Source organism: Heptranchias perlo, chromosome 7 (assembly GCF_035084215.1).
Source record: "Heptranchias perlo isolate sHepPer1 chromosome 7, sHepPer1.hap1, whole genome shotgun sequence".
Taxonomy (NCBI): Eukaryota; Metazoa; Chordata; class Chondrichthyes; order Hexanchiformes; family Hexanchidae; genus Heptranchias; species Heptranchias perlo.
In genome coordinates, this window is record NC_090331.1 from 82,830,129 (window position 1) to 82,846,204 (window position 16,076).

The following is a 16,076-nucleotide window of genomic DNA, read 5'->3' on the forward strand; positions in this document are numbered from 1 at the left end:
GTACTTCATTGGCTGCGAAGTGCTTTGAGACGTCCTGAGGTCATTGAACCCCAGCCTCAACAGTTTTTTGGGCAGAATGTTCCAGATTTCCACTACTCTTTGTGTGAAGAAGTGCTTCTCGACATCACCACTGAACGGCCGAGCTCTAATTTTAAGGTTATGCTCCCTTGTTCTGGTCTCTTCCACCAGAGGAAATCGTTTCTCTCTATCTACCCAATCAAATCATTTAATCATCTTAAACACCTCAAATAGATCACCCCTTAATCTTTTATCCTCAAGGGAATACAAACCTAGTCTATGCAATCTGTCCTCATAATCTGACCCTTTTATCCCCGGTGAATCTGCGCTGCACCCCCACTAAGGCCAATATATCCTTCCTGAGTCCCGGTGCCCAGAACTGAAAGCAGTACTATAAATGTGATCTTGGCAGAGCTTTATATAACTGTAAGGAATCACTGACAACAGCTCTCCCTGAGTTACCAGCCTGCACTCACTACCTCCTCCTTAACAGTATAACAGAGATCAAGGCCACTCAGTGGTGATAGATTTGAAGTGTGGATGATACAGTAATTAACAGGCATCATTGTTACATTTAATCAGGATTTATATCTGGAAGTTGTCAGGAGCTTAGCCTAAAAAGAGCTGCCTCATTGCCCTGAGTTGTAAACATATATAACTCTGTTCAGTTGTGACAATGAAGATGTCAATCATTTGCTGTGGTGTAGAGTGACAGAGGAACTGCCTCCTACCACTAATGTGCTGCTGTGTTTTTTCTGAGGGAGGGGATGAGGGAGATTTATTCGTGTATTAAATGGACTCATCATTTGAAGGATGTAATTATTTGTACGTTGTACCTGATACGAGTGCATCTGCTACCAATAGCACTCCTCAAGGTAAGTGGACCACGGCCAATAGCAGCAGAAACTCACTTTTCCTTGGCTTTCGCATTCTGCCATCAAAACAGCAACCTCCTGCTGAGTCTTGTTATATGTTCCCAGCTACGTGAGTGTGTCGGCCAGCTTGAGTCGTGATGTGAGCACAATGATGCACAATACTGGTTCAGTATCAACTTCCACATCACAATTCTCCCAACACCACCTTCATGGGGCAATTCAAAGAAAAAAGTAAGAAAGGAAGACTTGCAATTCTATACCACCTTTCACAACCTCAGGACGTCCCAAAGCGCTTTACAGCCAATTAAGTACTTTTTGAAATGTAGTCACTGTTGTAATGTAGGAAAAGCAGCAGCCAATTTGAGCACAGCAAAGTCCCACAAACGGCAATGTGATAATGACCAGATAATCTGTTTTAATGATATTGGTTGAGGGGTAAATGCTGGCCAGGACACTGGGGAGAACTCCCCTGTCAATATTTGTCCCTCAACCAACACCTACAACAGATTAAGTGGTCATAAGAACATAAGAAATAGGAGCAGGAGTAGGCCAATCGGCCCCTCAAGCCTGCTCCGCCATTCAATAAGATCATGGCTGATCTGATCCTAACCTCAAATCTAAATTCATGTCCAATTTCCTGCCCGCTCCCCGTAACCCTTAATTCCCTTTACTTCTAGGAAACTGTCTATTTCTGTTTTAAATTTATTTAATGATGTAGCTTCCACAGCTTCCTGGGGCAGCAAATTCCACAGACCTACTACCCTCTGAGTGAAGAAGTTTCTCCGAAAGAGCAGCCCCTTATTCTAAGATTATGCCCCCTAGTTCTAGTTTCACCCATCCTTGGGAACATCCTTACCGCATCCACCCGATCAAGCCCCTTCACAATCTTATATGTTTCAATAAGATCGCCTCTCATTCTTCTGAACTCCAATGAGTAGAATCCCAATCTACTCAACCTCTCCTCATATGTCCACCCCCTCATCCCCGGGATTAACCGAGTGAACCTTCTTTGTACCGCCTCGAGAGCAAGTATGTCTTTTCTTAAGTATGGACACCAAAACTGTATGCAGGTGCGGTCTCACCAATACCTTATATAACTGCAGCAATACCTCCCTGTTTTTATATTCTATCCCCCTAGCAATAAAAGCCAACATTCCGTTGGCCTTCTTGATCACCTGCTGCACCTGTTTACTAACTTTTTGATTTTTTTGCACTAGGACCCCCAGATCCCTTTGTACTGCAGTACTTTCCAGTTTCTCGCCATTAAGATAATAACTTGCTCTCTGATTTTTCCTGCCAAAGTGCATAACCTCACATTATCTCATTGCTGTTTGTGGGACCTTGCTCCGTACAAATTGGCTGCTGCGTTTCCTACATTAAAAGAGTGACTACACTTCAAAAGTACTTCATTGGCTGTAAAGCACTTTGGGGCTTCCTGAGGTTATGAAAGGCGCTGTATAAATACAAGTTATTTTCTTCTAAGTGTAACATACAATCTGCTAAATGTGTCTGTTGCACAATTGAATGTTGAGTGGCTTCAGGGCATCCTCAGGAGCATCCTCCACCTGTGTCTGACTCTCCCCTCCCCCTCACATCATAAACATGTAAACCACATAGATGCCAAGCATGTTGCACTGAGTCACTGGTTCATGCAGCAGCCAAGTGAGAAACCATCCATTTAGGCTAATGGAACACTGGCTGGGTGGAAAGCAGACTCTGTCCTGGTCGGCTGATACTGTGTTTAGCATTGCAAAAGAAAATATTGGATTTGCACACTAATTAACTGAGTCTAAATTAAGTTCAATGATCTAGTGCCTATGAACTTGGAGTTGCCTGAATCCAACACATCAGCGCCAGTTCAAAACAGCGCACGGCAGGGTTATTTTCTCTCATTAACTTTGATTTCAAAGTTTAGTTCTCACCAAATTGTAAAACAAAATGTAGTGTTCAGTACAATCTGTGTGTGTGCAGAAATGTGCAGCCTGCTCACGTATGACAGTGCTGTGTATTTTTGAAATTAAACCTTTGTTTTATTAGAAGTTTAGATTTCTTCAATCAGTTCCCATGCAGCAGTCACAATGACTTGGAGGGGTGAGGAGGGGGTAGAAACTCACTGATGTGAAAGGGATACAAGAGGTTGAGAGTAGACTAGGGAGGTGGCAGCCATGTTTCTATGTGCCTGCTGTAAGTAGGCAGCTTCTAGAGACAGTAACCCTGGTTTTCTGATTAGGTTTCGCTTAGTTTACAGGTGCAAATCAGGCAGACCCAGTCAGAAAATGGGTGGAGATCTGTTATGTCAGATGTCCGCCCACTTTGTGCAACGCACACATTTTCCATAGGCGGGAAGCGCCAGTGTAAAATAGGTAAGAACTTGGGGGTGAGGACATCCTGTATGCCATTTCCTGACATTCTGCCATGCAGGACATCATCCTTAATCATGCCTCTATGAATTGGGTGTCGAAGGTTGTTTGGCAGTGGTAAGTAAATGGAAGTTCATTTAAAGGATGCAGTGATGCTAAAGGGAAGTGTATTTCAGTCATTTCTTGGCCACTTCTCTTCATTTTTTTCCTGCTAGCATTTAGGTTGTCGTGAGCCCTTAGTGCCAATTAGTTTTAGTTTTGCCCCAACACTGATTACCGCCACCAAAGGGAATCTCCCTATCTGGCATGTTTGAAGGAAGAGGAGGAAGATCAAAGAAGGGGTGCCAGTTGGCTCAGACTGAGCGGGAGGTGCTCTATATCCTCCCGCTGGTACCAGCATAACGTCATCTGCACATGGAGGTGATCAAACCTCACTAGCAAGCAGTTATTGCAGGCAATGGATCCTCTACCCAAAGGAAGCTAGGACAGCACATCAATGGCACCACTAAGATATGTGAATGCATGACCAATCGTAATATTGGATAGTTCTCGGTAGCCCGTTAGTCACAGTGTGTCCTGCTTTCATTGACACTGCATGAAAGAAGGCATACCAGGATGATCTACAGACAGCATATCCTCTGAACCCCAAGATTTGGAACAGGGTCGGGATGCATCCATGGGAGGACAGAAGCTCTGTCCCACCCTAGACCCACCCCCAGGAGGCTGCCACAGAAATTTCGAGGCTCATACTTTTCCTTCAAACAGTGCCATTCGATTTTAACATCCAATTTGAGCCACCATCCCAACCAAAGGATGGCACCTCCAACAGTGCAGCGCTCTCTCAGGTCTGCACTGAAGTGCCAGTCTGGATTATGTGCTCAGGCCCCAGAGTGGGGCTTGAACTCACAACCTTCTGCCTTGCATGATCATGCTCTCAATTGAGGCATGCTTGATAAGAGATAAAAAAATAAAAGCAGAAAGTTCTGGCAGGACTGTGCAAAGGGAAAAGACAGGTTAATTTGTTAGGACTAAGAATGTAAAGGAGACAAGTCCTTTTACATTAAAAATAATGAATAATATAAGCACCTTGCCAATATCTGCATAGGACTTTGCAGTGTCCTTATAATCTGTCCATTACAATTTACAAAATGCGCCATTCAGGGAGTGGTACCAGAATAATTTGATTTTAACATCAAAAGTGTGGAAGAGTGAAAAATATTTGCACAGTGTGGCAGCCCACATGGGCAGTGAAATCTGAACTCATAATCACAGAGGCACAAAGAGTTAGGATAGACTACACGTACACAATGTCATTTCTGCCGTTTCATGTTTCCATTCATTAATTAGAGATGATTTCATACAGATCTGATAGCAGACATGGAACAAATGAGTTTTAAAATCTAAATTGCTCAGGAGTTTAGATTATTTGGTGATAAGCTTTTTAATGTTGCGAATACTGAAAAATATTTCAACCATACGTTTTTATGACAAATTCAGAATTTGTGATGAATAGTTCATGCTCTTGAAGTTATCTATCTTTGGATTGCCAATTTTTTTTGACAGTTTTTAAACTCAGGCCACAATTGAATACTTAAGATTTGACCCCCTACTCTATGAAATAAAAACAGGGGGATGAAAATTATTTTCTTGTTGAGCTGGATTTTTCAGTCCTAGTTCCTGTTGATGTTTTTTTTGATGGATTGTCATTTATGATTATTGATGTTTATGGTTTCTATTTTTTATCCCTCTTAACTGCCCCATGCAGCAACAACATAGATCTTCCTTTTCACCAGGAGTCATGAAGAAGCAATCAGGAGCAAGAAGGTGGCTGATTTTTTTTCACTGCCTGGCCCAGGGGCACTGAGGCCAATTGGAGCACCCCAATGTTCTCTTAGCTGTGATCAGCCAACTCAGTGAAGACCTGGTGTCAAACCAAGGACCTTCCTGATCTGTATCTACATTGGCTCCCAGTCCAGCAACACCTCGAATTTAAAATTCTCATCCTTGTGTTCAAATCCCTCTATGGCCTCGCCCCTCCCAATCTCTGTAATCGCCTCCAGCTCTACAACCCTCTGAGATCTCTGCACTCCTCCAATTCTGGCCTCTTGTGCACGCCAATTTCCTTTGCCCCACCACTGGCAGCCATGCCTTCAGTTGCCTAGGTCCCAAGCTCTCTAAATTGCCTCCCTAAACCTCTCCGCATCTCTACATCTTTCTCCTCCTTTAAGACGCTACATAAAACCTATCTCTTTGACCAAGCTTTTGGTCACCTGTCCTAATATCGCCTTATGTGGCTTGGTGTCAAATATTTCCCCGTATCCTGCTATTTTTTCTAAAAAAAAGATCAGTAATAATGAAAAATATATTTTCTGAATATAAGTTCAGGTATTTATATCGTAATCAAATCATTCATGCGTAGCGCAAAAAATTTGGTTCCATCTCTCTTACTAATGAAGTACTTCACCAGGAGAATAGGAGATTTGACCCTGACAATGAGAAAATAGTCAGGAGTGCCCTGCTTCTTGTCAGAGGAAGACAGGCACAGTGTAAATTAATTCTAACCCTGTTAATTATGACACTCTCCCGTACTTGCCTTACACATAAGCAGTCAGGCCTGAGATAAGATTGTCAGCATTCTGCAGTTCCTCTCGATATGCTGAGAAACATGAATTCATTTGTTAGTCGGTTACTTAAACAGACAGCATCATTCTTCACCTCCCTATCTCTCACAATTAAAATTAGCTATGCACAAAAGGGCCTCACGGGTACAATTCGTTTAAAAATGTAGTTCCTTCTTGCCAATTTTCTCCCCTCTACTGAAGTTAGTGACTCATGCTGGGGTGCAGATCAAAAGGCAAAGGCAGCCCTCTGGTGCCTCAACAATGGCCTTTCTTCATGTATGAGCCTAAAGAGTGATTATCAGCAGGCTATTCAACCATGGAGTGACGCACAGTCCAGCCTCATCTGATGTCCACACGCTGCACACATGTACTTTCTAGCAAGGGTCACCAGAAAAACGATCAAGAAAAAAAGAAAGATTTGTATTTATATGGCCTCAGGATGTCCAAAGTGCTTTACAGCCAATTAAGTACTTTTGAAGGGCAGTAACTGTTGTAATGTAGGAAATGTGGCTGCCAACTTGCGCAGAGCAAGGTCCCATAAACAGCAATGTGATAAAGACCAGATAATCTGTTTGTGATGTTGGTTGAGGGATAAATATTGGCCAGGGCACTGGGGAGAACTCCCCTGCACTTCTTCGAAATAGTGCCACGGGATCTTTTACATCCACCTGAGAGGGCAGATGGGGCCTTGGTTTAATGTCTTATTTGAAAGATGGCACCTCCGACAGTGCAGCACTCCATCAGTACTGTACTGGAGCGTCAGCCTTGATTTTGTGCTCAATTCTCTGAAGTGGGACTTGAACCCACAACCTTCTTACTCAGAGGTAAGAGTGCTATCACTGAGCAAAGACTGACACCAAGGCAGCCCAGCCTGATTCCCCACCCCCGCTTCTCTAGCTCAGGGGTGCTGAGGTCAATTGTACCACTCTTACTACAGCCAACAGGTTGATATTTGCTAACTCAGCTCAGACATGGTATTGAAGTTGGGACCTTCCTCTGTGTATGACTCAGTTCCACATTGCACCACTCACTGACCAACTGTATAAATACATACAGATTTAACAAACAAAAAAGGTTACAATGTTTGAAAACTGTATACATTATAGGGGTACGGTAGAATAGTGGTTATGTTACTGGACTAGTAATCTGGAGTCATGAATTCAAATCCCACCACAGCAGCTGGGGAATTTAAACCTAATTAATTAAATAAAACCTGGAATTAAAAAAACTCAGTACCTGTAATAGTAGCCATGAAACAACCGTATTGTCGTAAAAACCCATTGAGTTCACTAATGTCCTTTAGGGAAGGAAACCTGCCGTCCTTACCCGGTCTGGCCGATATGTGACTCCAGACCCACAGCAATGTGATTGATTCTTAACTGCCCTCTGTTGAAAAGGCCGAGCAAGCCACTCAGTTGTAAAATCTTGCGAAAAAAGTCACAATAAGAATGAAACCGGACGGACCACGAGGCACCGGACACGACAAAGGCAAACCGAGCCCAGTCGACCCTGCAAAGTCCTCCTCACTAACATCTGGGGACTTGTGCCAAGATTGGGAGCGCTGTCCCACAGACTAGTCAAGCAACAGCCTGACACAGCCAACTCACAGAATCATACCTTTCAGCCAACGTCCAGACTCTTCCATGACCATCCCTGTGTATGCCCTGTCTCACCGGCAGGACAGACCCACCAGAGTGGCGGTACAGTGATATACAGTCAGGAGGGAGTGGCCCTAGGAGTACTCAACATTGACTCCGGACCCCATGAAATCTCATGGCATCAGGTCAAACATGGGCAAGGAAACCTCCTGCTGATTACCACCTATCGTCCTCCCTCAGCTGATGAATCAGTCCTCCTCCATGTTGAGCACCACTTGGAGGAAGCACTGAGAGTAGCAAAGGCACAGAATGTACTCTGGGTGGGGGACTTCAATGTCCATCACCAAGTAGTGGCTCAGTAGCACCACTACTGACCGAGCTGGCCGAGTCCTGAAGGACATAGCTGCCAGACTGGGCCTGCGGCAGGTGTGTAAGCGAACTATAGGAACATAGGAACAGGAGTAGGCCATTCAGCACCTCGAGCCTGCTCCGCCATTTGATAAGATCATGGCTGATCTGTGATCTAACTCCATATACCTGCCTTTGGCCCATATCCCTTAATACCTTTGGTTGCCAAAAAGCTATCTATCTCACATTTAAATTTAGCAATTGAGCTAGTATCAATTGCCGTTTGCGAAGAGAGTTCCAAACTTCTACCACCCTTTGTGTGTAGAAATGTTTTCTAATCTCATTCCTGAAAGGTCTGGCTCTAATTTTTAGACTGTGCCCCCTACTCCGAGAATCCCCAACCAGCGGAAATAGTTTCTCTCTATCCACCCTATCTGTTCCCCTTAATATCTTATAAACTTCGATCAGATCACCCCTTAACCTTCAAAACTCGAGAGAATACAACCCCAATTTGTGTAATCTCTCCTTGTAACTTAACCCTTGAAGTCCGGGTATCATTCTAGTAAACCTACGCTGCAGTCCCTCCAAGGCCAATATGTCCTTCCGAAGGTGCGGTGCCCAGAACTGCTCACAATACTCCAGGTTAGGTCCACCCAGGGTTTTGTATAGCTGCAGCATAACTTCTGCCCCGTTGTACTCTAGTCCTCTAGATATAAAGGCCAGCATTCCATTAGCCTTACTGATTATTTTCTGCAATAACCAACACGAGGGAAAAACCTACTAGACCTCGTCCTCACCAATCTACCTGTCGCAGATGCATCTGTCCATGACAGTAATGGTAGGAGTGACCACTGCACAGTCCTCGTGGAGATGAAGTCCCGTCTTCGCACTGAGGACACCATCCAACTTGTGTGGCACTATCACCGTGCTAAATGGGATAGATTCAGAACAGATCTAGCAGCTCAAAACTGGGCATCCCTGAGGCGCTGTGGGCCATCAGCAGCAGCACAATTGTATTCCAGCACAATCTGTAACCTCATGGCCCGGCATATTCCTCACTCTACCATTACCAACAAGCCAGGGGATCAATCCTGGTTCAATGAGGAGTGTAGAAGAGCATGCCAGGAGCAGCATCAGGCGTACCTAAAAATGAGGTGCCAACCTGGTGAAGCGACAACTCAGGACTACATGCATGCTGAACAGCGGAAGCAACATGTTATAGACAGAGCTAAGTGATTCCACAACCAATGGATCAGATCAAAGCTCTGCAGTCCTGCCACATCCAGTCGTGAATGGTGGTGGACAATTAAACAACTAACGGGAGGAGGAGGCTCTATAAACATCCCCAGCCTCAATGATGGTGGAGTCCAGCACGTGAGTGCAAAAGACAAGGCTGAAGCGTTTGCAACCATCTTCAGCCAGAAGTGCCAAGTGGATGATCCATCTCGGCCTCCTCCCGATATCCCCACCATCACAAAAGCCAGTCTTCAGCCAATTCGATTCACTCCACGTGATATCAAGAAATGGCTGAGTGCACTGGATACAGCAAAGGCAAAGGGCCCCGACAGCATCCCGGCTGTAGTGCTGAAGACTTGTGGTCCAGAACTAGCCATGCCTCCAGCCAAACTGTTCCAGTACAGCTACAACACTGGCATCTACCCGACAATGTGGAAAATTGCCCAGGTATGTCCTATCCACAAAAAGCAAAACAAATCCAATCCGGCCAATTACCACCCCATCAACCTACTCTCAATCATCAGCAAAGTGATGGAAGGTGTCGTCGACAGTGCTATCAAGCGGCATTTACTCACCAATAACCTACTCACCGATGCTCAGTTTGGGTTCCGCCAGGACCACTCGGCTCCAGACCTCATTACAGCCTTGGTCCAAACATGAACAAAAGTGCTGAATTCCAGAGGTGAGGTGATAGTGACTGCCCTTGACATCAAGGCAGCATTTGACCGAGTGTGGCCCTAGTAAAATTGAAGTCAATGGGAATCAGGGGGAAAACTCTCCAATGGCTGGAGTCATACCTAGCACAAAGGAAGATGGTAGGGATTGTTGGAGGCCAATCATCTCAGCCCCAGGACAATGTTGCAGGATTTCCTCAGGGCAGTGTCCTAGGCCCAACCATCTTCAGCTGCTTCATCAATGACCTTCCCTCCATCATAAGGTCAGAAATGGGGATGTTCGCTGATGATTGCACATTGTTCAGTTGCATTCGCAACCCCTCAGATAATGAAGCAGTCCGAGCCCGCATGCAGCAAGACCTGGACAACATCCCGGCTTGGGCTGATAAGTGGCAAGTAACATTCGTGCCAGACAAGTGCCAGGCAATGACCATCTCCAACAAGAGAGAGTCTAACCACCTCCCCTTGACATTCAACGGCATTACCATCGCCCAATCCCCAGCCATCGACATCCTGGGGGTCACCATTGACCAGAAACTTAACTGGACCAGCCACATAAATACTGTGGCTACAAGAGCAGGTCAGAGGCTGGGTATTCTGTGGAGAGTGACTCACCTCCTGACTCCCCAAAGCCTTTCCACCATCTACAAGGCACAAGTCATGAGTGTGATGGAATACTCTCCACTTGCCTGGATGAGTGCAGCTCCAACAACACTCAAGAAGCTCGACACCATCCAGGACAAAGCAGCCTGCTTGATTGGCACCCCATCCACCACACTAAACATTCACTCCCTTCACCACCGACGCACTGTGGCTGCAGTGTGTACCATCCACAGGATGCACTGCAGCAACTCGCCAAGGCTTCTTCGACAGCACCTCCCAAACCCACGACCTCTACCACCTAGAAGGACAAGAGCAGCAGGCACATGGGAACATCACCACCTGCACGTTCCCCTCCAAGTCACACACCATCCCGACTTGGAAATATATCGCAGTTCCTTCATCGTCGCTGGGTCAAAATCCTGGAACTCCCTTCCTAACAGCACTGTGGGAGAACCTTCACCACACGGACTGCAGTGGTTCAAGAAGGCGGCTCACCACCACCTTCTCAAGGGCAATTAGGGATGGGCAATAAATGCTGGCCTCGCCAGCGACGCCCACATCCCGTGAACGAATAAAATAAAACATATCAGCCTGACATCACTCTCTGCAGTGCCAGGGAATGCTCATTTTCCAGTTGCTACAGAGGGAAAAGGGCAATGGAGACCTGTTGCGCAGGGTCCCTGCTCCCTCTATGCTGCTGCAGGATTTTCAGGGCTTCCCCAAATGGGAACAGCAGGACCTGCACCTACAATACGCACAAGCCCAGCATCACAAAGTTAACAAGGTAAGAAGGGGCATTCCTGGCCTTCTCACCTCATTTTCTTTGGACAATGTCCAGTGGGCCACCAGGACACTGGTGCTTTTACATAGATCTACAGAGAAATTACAACTCAGAAGCAGGCCATTCAGCCCAACCAGTCCATGTTGGTATTTATCCTCCACACGGGCAGTATCCTAATCCCATGTGCCTGACCTGTTCCCATAACCCTTTATGCTGCATTCCTTCAACCACCTATCTTGCCTATTCTTAAATGATCTCTGCTTCAATCATTAACTCCGGTACTGCATTCTGCAGCCTCATAACTCTCTGTGTAAAATAGTTTCTCCTGCTCTCTGTCCTAAATCTCTTACATTTAATCTTGCATCTATGCCCCCCTGATCTGGACCCCTCAACAATTGGAAACAGTAGCCCCAATATTTATGGGGAGGTGCGGAGGGAGCATGTCTGTGTCCAGGAAACCCAGAAATACTGGAAAGGCGGAGGTCATGCCGAATTTAATGGCAGAAGCTTATTAGCATTTTTTACTCCGTTTCTCGCGCAGCAGCAAGCCAAGTTGACGGCTGACCAGTTGTCCCCAGCAATCGGAGAAGATCGGGGGTTGGTGGGGGGTGCTTGGAGCATGGCAGGCAGGAAGGAAGGAGAGGGAGGGGGTCGGCCAATCGCGGGGCAGGAGAGATCAAGGCAGATGGTTTGTTTGAGGGGCCGGGGGAAGAATTGCTGCTCCTCCTGACCCTTTAGCTGCCGGATTTCCTGAGCTCTGGGAAACTCAGCCTGCAGTCGTTAAATTCAAATGGCTCCCAAAATCTGAGGAATGGAGCCTCATTTAAACATTATAATCACTGATCTGCCTCTCCAGAGCGGATTAGTCAGACGCCCCCAAATCCACCGTGGTTAAACCGGAAGTAGGGGTGTTTGCGGCAGGTTGGGGTCGGGTTTCACATATTTACCAATTTAAACCCCCCCCCCCCTCCCGACCCTCTCCCGCTCGTTGGCGGCGGGGGGGGGGGGGGAGAGGGGTAAGGGGACTGGTTAAATTTCCCCCCAGTCTGTTTCCATCTACTCTGTCCTGTCTCTTCATAATTTTAAACCTCTTATAAAATCACTCGTTAATCTTCTCAGTTCTAACAAAAGCAGCACAAGTTTTCAAGTCTTTCATCATATTTCTATTTCCTCATACCAGGCAGCATCCTAGTGAATCTGTGTTGTACACCCTCTATTTCTTCAATATCCTTCCTATAGTGTGGAGCCCAATACTGCACACAGTACTCTAACTAAGGTTTTACATAGATTCACCATTACATCTCGATTTTTATATTCTGTACCTCTTACTATAAAACCCCATATTCTGTTAGCTTTCTTTGTGGCCTTCCCCACTTGAGGTGCTGCTTTTAACATCTTATGAACCTGAACCCCCAAATCTCTCTGCTCTCCATCATCACCCCAATCAAAGTATAATTATTACTTTTTTTTAAACCAACATGTACCACTTCACCACCAGAAGGAAGATGTTCTGCCTTTCTTTGTTCAGGCAGTGTATTCTGTACAGTAACTGCATGCTAATCTCAGGGAACAGTTTTATATTCAGAGAGAAGTCACTTCAGGCAGAGACTTTACTTTTTACAGAGCATCACATTGTTTGCTAACAATCTGTATTCTTCCAATAGCCTGCAATCGTATTTCCGAACACTTCTCCAAAGATCAGCCGTGATCTATTTGAATGACGGAACAGGCTGAATGGCCTACTTCTGTTCCTGTGTTCTACCTAATTTCGCGAATCCTGCAGTTAGAAAGAGATAGAATGTAAGTGAGACTGAGCTCAGTAAGGACAAGAGGCAAAAGTGCTTATATAGTTTCTATTTATAGAATCACAGCCCCCACAGGGTCACACTCTGAATCTAGAGGTACAACAGCCACTGTGGAACAAGCTGTTCTTATAAACTCCACGGACAGGCCTTCAGAGGACCCATGGGAGCTCTGAGTAACGACATCCCAGAGCCACAAGCAGGATGGTGGCTGGTTTCTAACTATTGTTGTGAGTAGATTAACTGCTGAGTCCACCTGCTCCACCAACTGTTCCCAGCCAAACTGCATGACATTACGCAGTGCTGGCCTGCTGCTGTGCCTCTGGGTGATACCAGGCTGCACACTGACGCTAACATTCTGAATGGGCTGAAATATCAGACCAAGGAACTCTGAAGAAATCGCCTTTGAGTCAGAAACCCCACTCCAGAGCCTTGAGCACAAACTCCAGGCTGACACTCCCAGTGCAGTACTGAGGGAGTGCTGCACTGTCTGATAAGATGTTAAACCGAGGCCTCATCTGCCCTCTCAGGAGGATGTAAAAGATCCCAAGGCACTATTTCAAAGAACAGCAGGAGAGTTCTCCCTGATATCCTGGCCAATATTTAATCTACAACCAACATCACTAAAATATTATGACATTACTTTTTGTGGGAGCTTGATGTTTGCTGCTTTTCCTACATTAAAACAGTGACTACACTTAAAAAGTACTTCATTGGCTGTGAAGCACTTTGGGATTTCCTGAGGTCGTGAAACGCTCCATATAAATGCAAGTCTTTCTTTCTTTCTTCCTTCCTTTCATTCTGCCTTGTACTCTTAGAGTGCTGCCACCATCAGCAGAACTGATTCCAGCACTAATATAAAGGGGGTGGAGCTGGAGGAGTGGGGAAAGACCTAGAGCAGTTTGCACATTGTTAGTCTGTACGGAACCTTCTCCTGCCATCAGTACAGGTCTGCTGCCACAAATACAAGTCACAATTGTGACCATTGGGCAACTACTGGAAACTGTCCATATGTGGACGTCATGATCTCACTGTGGTCAAATACCCGAGAAGCACTCACTGTTTCTGCTGATGATTGAGGATGGACCCACAGTGCTCATGGAGCTACACCCCTGTGCGATGGGGCCTTTTCCATAAGGGGAGGGAAAAAGGAGCAGAAAGGTACTTTTTTGCATAAATGGTTGCGCTATTTGTTAACATGGCTGGAAAGGTTTTGGATGCAGTGGCCACTTGGTCAGATTCAAATTAAGAGTACTGGAAATAAACCAATCTGCTCATTCGAGAACTTCGATTTCAAAAAATGTGATGGATTTGGCATCCGTGTCCCAACAATCCCTGTCCCAACAATCCCTGTCCCAACAATCTCTATCACAACAATCCCTGTCCCATCCCAACAATCCCTGTCCCAACAATCTCTGTCCTAACAATCCCTCTCCCAACAATCTTTATCACAACAATCCCTTTCCCATCCCAACAATCCCTGTCCCAACAATCCCTGTCCCAACAATCCCTGTCCCAACAATCTTTATCACAACAATCACTGTCCCATCCCAACAATCCCTGTCCCAACAATCCCTGTCCCATCCCAACATTCTGTCACAACAATCCCTGTCCCAACAATCTCTGTCACAACAATCCCTGACCCATCCCAAAAATCCCTGTCCCATCCCAACAATCCCTGTCCCATCCCAACAATCCCTGTCCCAGCAATCCCTGTCCCAGCAATCCCTGTCCCATCCCATCAATCCCTGTCCCAGCAATCCCTGTCACAGCAATCCCTGTCCTGTCCCAACAATCCCTGTCCCAACAATGCTCATCTTGTCCCAACAATCTCAGCCCCAGCAATCCCTGTTCTCTTCCAACAATCCCTGTCCTGTCTGAACGATCCCTGTCCTATCCCAACAACCCCTGACCCAACGATCCTAGTCCCAACAAGCCCAGTCCCAGCAATACCAGTTCTGTCCCGACAATCCCTGTCCTGACTCAGAATGATCACTTCAGCAGGATACTAGGATGCTGCAGCAGCCATGGAATCATACCTAGTATGTGTCACTGCCTGCAGGAGAGGACAGGAGAAAGGTGAGGGAGAGGACTGACAACAAGGGAAAGTGGTGACTAAATGTAACCAAGGAATTGTTGTTAAATTTCAATTTAGGTTTATAAAAGTCTGAGGAAAAATGATGTTATAGTTTTAACAGTATTTAGATATCCACAGATGACCCTGTAAAATGTTACTCCTCCACTTTAGATATGAGCCTTGTAGCTAGATATGGAGGATCCCATTACCGATGGATTTTTGGCTGACAGTACCACAAGACTATTATCATTAGTTGTAGCAAACAAAATGGATTGGAGTTTTTACTTTTTCAACTTATTCAGATTTGCACTTTTTAGAAAAATAATCATATTGCGAAATTAACTTTCAGGACGTCCAACTTTCACTGACTTGAGTCACATCTAATTTTTGGCCGTTAAATGGAGTTTCAAAAGGCTTTTGATAAAGTACCACATAACAGACTTGTAAGCAAAATTGAAGCCCATGGGATTAAAGGAACAGTGGCAACGTGAATACAAAATTGGCTAGGGGACAGAAAGCAGAGAGCAGTGGTGAACGGTTGTTTTTCAGACTGGAGGGAAGCATATAGTGGTGTTCCCCAGGGGTCAGTATTAGGACCACGGCACTTTTTGATATATATTAATGACCGGGTATAGAGGGTATAATTTCAAAGTTTGCAGATGACACGAAACTCGGATATGTAGTAAACAATGTGGAGGATAGCAACAGACTTCAATAGGATATCGACAGACTGGTGAAATGGGCAGACACATGGCAGATGAAATTTAACACAGAGAAGTTTGAAGTTTGGTAGGAAGAATGAAGAGAGGCAATATAAACTAAATGGTATAATTTTCAAGGGGGTGCAGGAACAGAGAGCCCTGGGTGTGGACATCCAGAAATCTTTGTAGGTGACAGGACAAGTTGAGTAGGTTGTTAAAAAAAAGCATATGGAATCCTGGGCTTTATTAATAGAGGCATAGAGTACAAAAGCAAGGAAGTTATACTAAACCTTTATAAAACACTAGTTAGGCCTCAATTCTGGGCACCACACTTTAGGAAGGATGTCAAGGCCTTCGAGAGGGTGCAGAAGAGATTTACTAG